The 7,231-nt window shown below is 54.7% G+C and overlaps 1 non-coding gene across 1 annotated transcript; it reads left to right on the forward strand.

Moving 5' to 3' along the window:
* Nucleotides 1–3,168: 3,168 nt before the first annotated feature.
* On the forward strand, nt 3,169–3,241 carry TRNAF-GAA (transfer RNA phenylalanine (anticodon GAA)). The gene has a single exon. It is a non-coding gene; the product is annotated as a tRNA-Phe (tRNA).
* The last annotated feature ends 3,990 nt before the right edge of the window (nt 3,242–7,231 follow it).

Genomic DNA, 7,231 nt, shown 5'->3' on the forward strand with positions numbered 1-7,231 from the left:
GGCTGCCTTGACCCTAGACTCATATCTGCTCCCCGCTCGGTTCCAGGATGGCCAGGCTCCTGAGGATGTTCAGGAAGAAGGCTCTGCAGGTGGCTCCAGAGCCTGTGGAAAGCAGCTGCCATCTTCCCCAGGAGCCGAGCGGCCCAACCGTCCCCAATGGCGGGGAAGGAGCTCGCGACCGGGCCAGGAGGTGGAAGTGCCCAGCCTTCTGGAAGAGGAAACCTGCTCCCGGTGCAGGCGCCGAGGTGGGAGAGGCACCGTCAAGGCCAAAATGGAGCTGGGCCAGGATGCAGCTGGGCAAGCAGGACCCAGTCCTGGTGCAGAACCGGGCAGGGTGGTTCCGAGGCTTGTTGTGTGGGCAGCAGCAGCCCCAGGAGCCCAGCCCCGATTTCCAGCCGGAGACATCGCCCTGCCCGGTCAGTGGGGACCTTCCAGCCTTCCCAGGGCAGGAGGCGGAGGATCCCTCTCCCAGCCCCAGCAGCTCGGCCCGCTTCCTGTGGGACAACAGCAGCACCTGGAACTTGGACAGCAGCGAGGCCGACAGACGCTTCTGCTTTATTCCAGGTGAGGAGCCTGGCTGGGCTCGGAGGGGTAAGGAAGGGGCTGTGAACACTCCGGGCCCAGGCCCTCGAGCAGTGCTATGGGGGTGGGTCCCCAGCTCAGGTGTCTGGCCTGAGCCACTGAACCCCACTGACACCAGATGCTGCCACTTTATTCCTTGATGCCCCCTTGGGTTGGGGGGGAGTGTGGGAGGCACCTCCCAGGGAGTCCAGGATTGTGGGTGGAGGGGTCTCTTTGCTATGGACTCCTGAAGGACTTGGGGGCTGATGACACTGAGGATACTTGGTATCAAATACATTTGAGATACAAGTACATAGCCCATATTCATAACTTCAAATACAAAAATGGAACGCACAGCCAGCAAAATTGTAACCAGCAAATCATAACCTTGTCATAGACACCTCACACGACAACCTTTGCACAATATTTGCTGCACATATATAACAGTGGTGGCAACAATGATCCCTACAGTCCCAGTTTATATTAATAACGTCACAGAAGGCTATAGAGAAGTGGGAGAGAGGTGTCTTCCAGCCGGCGTGTCTCATCCATTTCCCCCTTGCCGCTTGGGCCGAGGTGGGAAGGGAGCGAAACATCCCCGGCTGAAGATTTTGCGCTCGACCTTGAAGATTAAGCCCAACCCCCCGGCATGGCTAGGTCAGGGTTGTCCTGGGCTCTGGGGGCAGAGGGCTGAGCTGGGAGAAGGGGCAGATGAGGGGATTTTGTCTCTGATAGATAAGGGCTTTGTCAGGAGAAAGCTGTAGGTCACATGCTGGGGGTGTCAGTGAGATTTGAGCTGGGGTAGCAGCAGCAGGGAAGCAGTGTGTGTATGTTGGGGGGGGATTCACTTGGTAAAAATGAAACTCCCAAGCCGCTCCCTTTCCTGGAGCAAAAGCCTCTCATTTATCTCCTCAACTCCCTTCCATGAAAACCTCCACCCCTCCCCTGGTGCTGAGAGACCCTCTTTACTCCCATGGAGATTTGTAATTGTTCTAACTCTTCCTTTGCCTTGTCCAAATTGTTTTCCCAGAAAAATGATCAAGGACATTTCAAATGAGAAAAACAAACGAAACCAGAGAAACTCCCACCACACACAGTTTGGGTCTGAATTTTTCTACTGAAATTTGGAGATAATAAAACTCCTTCCTCTGTTGGCCAGAAACCAAAGCTAGACCTCCCCTGCTGTAGCTGTGACTTCTGCTACCAAACCACCAATGCGCTGTCTCCTCTTGTGAGACATTTCTCTGCACAATACTGCTGCTAATCCAGTTATTGACTCCAGGAAACATTTTCCTTAGCCTGGTTCCGTGTGTCACTGGTTTCTATAGCAAAGGTCAGTCCCTAGCCCTGTGGTCCGGACATCCTCATTCGCATCAGGCTTCAAGTTGAGAATAATTTCCTATTCCCGCTCTGTGGGAGGGGAGACTTTTAAACGCGCTCTCTGTGCGACTGCACATTGCTAAGCAAAGAGAACAAACCCAAATCCACCCTGTGCTTTGGGAGACAGGTTTGCGGTGGGAATTCTGTAGTTCAGATGACTTCACACCTGGTCATTGTGATTCTTTACCAGTTTCTCTGGCATTGGGGCACCTTCACATTTCAGCTGTGATGGTTGAGTGGTTAAGGTGTTGGAGTTTAAATCCAATAGGGTTCCTCTGCGCAGGTTCAAATCCTGCTCACAGCGAGGCCTGTGTTCTAGCCAGTATCCTATCCGAGAATTCCCTGTGTACAACCCCCTGAGACACTCTCAAGTCTCTCTCCACCCCAAGTAAATCCTCTTCTGCTCCTTTCATAGAGATGCCTGGGACACCACCTCCCCCTGTGTCCCTGAGGTGTCAGGCAAACTCTCAGTGCCTGTAGTCTCTGCCACTCACCTAGTGCCCCATAGACCAGCCATAACCCTGGTTCTGCTCCTCTCTCTAGTGTGTGAAAGGAGCCAAGTCAGTGACTCCATGGGATTTGCCCCGGACCCCTCTAGGGCCGGCCCTGAAGGGAAGCACTGACTATCACAGTGACAATACAACTGACCAGCATTGCGGGGGAGGCTGAGGGAGATCCGCACTCATCAGGTCTCTTCTCTCCCCCAAGGTGAGCCAGACACTGCTCTCTCCTGACTCTCACTCTAGCAGCTGGACTCTAAGGAGCCATTTCCCCACAGCAAGTGCATTGAGTGCCCCTCTGGTGCTGGGGGGGGCCTGGCGCTGCTGCTGGCTCTGGGGCTGGCAGGGGGGTTGATGTCTGCACAGACTCTCAGCTGCCAGGCCGGAGGGGACACTTGAGACCTTACCAGACTGTCTCATTGAAGACGGGGGGTTGAAAGACCTATACAGACGCTCTCCAGAGCACGGAGCAACATCCGCCCATGCAGCCAGGCAATGAGCATTTCTCACAGCCTGGAGCCAAGGGTGAGGTGGCAGCTACTGTTCCAGCTCCTGGGGGACAGGCCCTGTCAGCTAACAGACACTTCTTACTCACCACAGCTAAGGGCGCCGGGTTCCTCCAGTGGGGGTGTGAAGCAGCCATTCTTTTCCTGTCCTTTTTGTGTGCGACTGCTGACAAGAACATCCCAGATAGAGAAGCAACAGGCCAAAAGACTGTCATGCAACTGCCAAAGTAGCTCAGTTGGGAGAGCGTTAAACTGAAGATCTAAAGGTCCCTGGTTCAATCCTGGGCTTTGGCAGTCCCTGTCATTATGCTTTGTGCAGAGATGGCTTGCCCTCTGGGAGCACAGCAGTGCCTCCACCCAAGGTGAGTTCCGGACCTTGGGATCTGCAGTAGGAAAACACAGAAGGGGCTTACTTGCCCCTAGTTGGCCCATCTGACCTTTAATGATGAGAGCTGTCTTTCCCAACATGGTGGGAAGAAAGTGAGGCAGGGCAGCCTCAGGAATGGTGCCAGAGGGCTGCTAAGCAGGGGTTGGGGATGAAAACTCTTCTGTGCAGCTGAGCAAGAGCAGTACCAAGGAAGAGGCATCTGTAAAAGTGACCCCACACACCTCTCCTCCTCTGGGCAGCTGGTGCTGACAGCTCCAAGGGAAGGCTTAAAAGCCACAGAGCAACTGAGGGCAGGACCATATCTGGGTGTGGCCTTCAGACAGGCACAAAAACACCCAGCCAGGCTGCTCCCTGCCATGCCAAACACCCACTGAAGGTCACCAGCATGCAGAGCGGCTGCTGATGCTCTGTAGCCAACATCAGAAGACAGAAGGAAAGCAGGGCCCAGGGCCAGCCCCCATGGTGGGGCCTCTGACTGGTCCCACTCAAGGTATTCACTTTTGCTGTGGGCCAGGAGATTTTACCCCAAGAGGCTTTTCCCAAGCTGGCAAGAAGCAGAGAAACACCCAAAGACGCTATGTAGCAAGTACCCTCCAGCACAGGGACAGGTGCACACGCTAGCCCAGGCTGCCGCCCACTTTCTTTGGTAAGTCAGGAAGGGCAAAGGCTAGACTGGAAGCACCTGGGGCTCCTGCCGCAGCCTTTGTGACACCCAACCCCCAACTCCTTCCCAGGCTCTAGCTGAAGCCAGAGCATTGGCCTGAGCAGCCAAGAAGAGGTTCCAGCCCTGAAGGGAGCAGGACGTTCAGCACAATAGTAAAACTGCAGAAACACAACCACCTAGAGACTCAAACCCTCAATCTTCTGATTCACACTCAGACGCCTTATCCGTTAGGCCAGATGGTAACATAAGAAAAGACCCTCCAAGCACTTCTTTGGAAAAGGCAGACACTGTGTTTCTCAGGTCATCTACTGAGGGGGGCTGAGACTCTCTGGGCACAAGAAGTCGAGTTCCCAGCAACACGTGAGACTTAATTCTATGGAGCCAGGTGCAGGGCTTTGGAAGGGAGGCTCAGGCATGGGGGATTGGGGTGCAGCGGATGGACCGGCTGTCTAGGTGTGGAGATTTAGTCACACTGAGGCACAGAAGGGAGGAGGAGGAGTAATCCTGCTGACAGTCAGCGGCTGTGCAGAAAAAGAGGAGAGGTTCTGGGGACATTTTTTGCCTCTCTTTTGCCTATCTGCTCGCTCTTGTGGTGAATGGGGAAGATGATCTCAACTAGCTCAGTTGGTAGCATATCAAGCTCTTAATCTGAGGATCCAGGGTTCAAGCCCCTGTCTAGGCACCCAGTTTTAAATTGCCTTGTGTGCCAGGAGCCAAATGATTCCTGGTGCTTCTCTGCCAGCCACATGCAGATTCCCAGAATCCATGGCCATTTCCTGGAAAGGTTCCTTTCCTCAGGAATCAGGAGAGAGGCAACATCCACATTACCAGAGGATCTCCTGCAGGCATGCTGCTGAAGGCAGCCTGACTGCCACCCTCACAGTGACTGGCAGGCCGTTCCCTGCAGCTTGCCGTCCCAGGCATGCACTTGCTGCGCTGGTGCCTGGAGCTGTCCCTGTTCCTGACCCAGGGCAGAGGACATTGGAAGCTGAACATCCAGAGCTTGCAAGATAAAGGAGCAGGGGGGTGAGGCCTGGCGGTGTTGGCAGAACAGGAAAGCATCAGAGGGTTCTATGGCAACCAGAGGGATGGACGGAAGTCGGTGAGGGAGGAGTTGGCGGCTTTGTTCCAGCGGTCAGGCAAACACTGCAATATCGAAAGAAACCAATGGTGCCAAGTCCTGCAGTGTTGCCTGTGGGATTTCCACAAGAGCATCCAGGCTGGGGAGCCAGTGATCCTGTGACTGTACAACCGGATCAAGTGACAGCTGCCCGAGTTCCATGAGATGAGGCTGCAGCTGGCCGATATGAACAGGAGCACCGAATGAAGGGAGGGGCGTCCTCCCCTGACATTTTTGCAGCCTGCAGGGAATGGAGACCAAGCAGGGGGATGTGGGGACTCAGGGCAGGACCCGCGGATCCCATAGTGCAGGACAACAGTCGCTGGAGGAGGAGAGAGAGTCCTGCGAGAGGAAGCCGCTGGTGGGAAGCAATAAGTGCAGAGTGCAAACCAGTCAGCTGAGAGACACAGGGGTCTAGAAAATAAAATGGGAGCCGGTTCCGTGGTGTAATGGGCAGCACTCAGGACTTTGAATCCTGGAATCTGAGTTCAAATCTCAGTAGGACCTCCTGCAGATATTGTAGTTTGCTGCAAAGTCTTGGAGCTCAATGTGTATAGTTACTTTCTACCTGGGTAAACTTCAGCAAGGTTTTTTTCTCCTCCTCATGGGTCACTGATGCCCACTGGAGATAGGTCTTTGGTCCAGCTGGCCGCTATAGGGTGGGGTCCTAGAACTTAACAGTCTGGCTAGAGATTCCTGCGGGTTGACCTGATGGTTTGGTTTCTTGCTGCTTCATCTGATGTCCACAACTTTGGTCCCTGTAGCTGCAGCTCTTCCTCTTGCCCACATGGCATTTAAAGGAAGGAGTGCCAGGGCCAGGCTTCCCAGGCTGGAGCCCAGCACACCTCTCCTCCTCTGGGCACCTAGAGCAGAGGCGGCTGGCGCTGACAGCTCCAAGGGAAGGCTTAAAAGCCACACAACAACCGAGGACAGGGCAAGAGGAGGGCAGGACCATGCCTATGTGTGGCCTTCAGACAGGCACAAAAACACTCAGCCAGCCTGCTCCCTGCCATGCCAAACACTTACTGAAGGCCACCCACAGACCAGCATGCGAGGCAACTGCTGATGCTCTGTGGCCGTTATCGAAGAGGGTAGGAAAGCAAGGCCAGCCCCCCTGGTGGGGCCTCTTACCATTCCCACTCAAGGTGCTCACTTTTGTCATGGGGCAGGAGATTTTACCCCAAGAGGCTTTTCTCCAGCTGGCGAGAAGCAGAGAAACACCCAGGCTCCATGTAGCAAACCACCTCAAACACAGAGACTGGCGCACATTTGGAAGAGGGAAACTGCTCTACACACTAGCCCTGGGCAGCCGCCCATTTTCTTTGGCAAGTCAGGAAGGGCAAAGGCTACACTGGAAGCACCTGGGGCTCCTGCCCCAGCCTTTGTGATGCCCATTCCCCCCAACTCCTTCCCAGGGCTCTAGCTGAAGCCAGAGCATTGGCCTGAGCAGCCAAGAAGAGGTTTCAGCCCTGAAGGGAGCAGGACTTTTAGCCCAAAGGTAAAGCTGCACAAGCACAACCACGAAGGGACTCAAACTCTCAATCCCCTGATCCGAAATCAGATGCCTTATCCATTAGGCCACGGGGTCACACAAAAAAAGGCACTCCAGGCACTTCTTTGGAAAAGGCAAACACTGATGCATCCAACAAAGTGGGGATTCACCCACGAAAGCTCATGCTCCAATATGTCTGTTAGTCTATAAAGTGCCACATGACTCTTTGCTGCTTTTGCAGACGCTGTGTTTCTCAGGTCAGCTACTGAGGGGGGCCTAGACTCTCTGAGCACAAGAAGTCGAGTTCCCAGTGAGTTGTGAGACTTAATTCTCTGGAGCCGGGTGCAGGGCTTTGGCAGGGAGGCTCAGGCATGGGGGACTGTGGTGCAGCAGATGCACCAGCTGTCTAACTGCGGAGATTTAATCTTACTGAGGAGGAGGAGGAGGAATCCCACTGATAGGCAGTGTCCAGGACCGGTGCAACCACTAGGCGAACTAGTCAGCTGCCTAGGGTGCCAAGTGGTTGGGGGAACCAAAAGCCACACACAGATGAGGCAGTGGAGAGGAGGTAAGCTGGGGAGGGGACTTGGGGGCGTGCGGGGAGAAGGCTTCCCGCAGCA

Source organism: Gopherus flavomarginatus, unplaced genomic scaffold, assembly GCF_025201925.1.
Source record: "Gopherus flavomarginatus isolate rGopFla2 unplaced genomic scaffold, rGopFla2.mat.asm mat_scaffold_74_arrow_ctg1, whole genome shotgun sequence".
Classification (NCBI taxonomy): domain Eukaryota; kingdom Metazoa; phylum Chordata; order Testudines; family Testudinidae; genus Gopherus; species Gopherus flavomarginatus.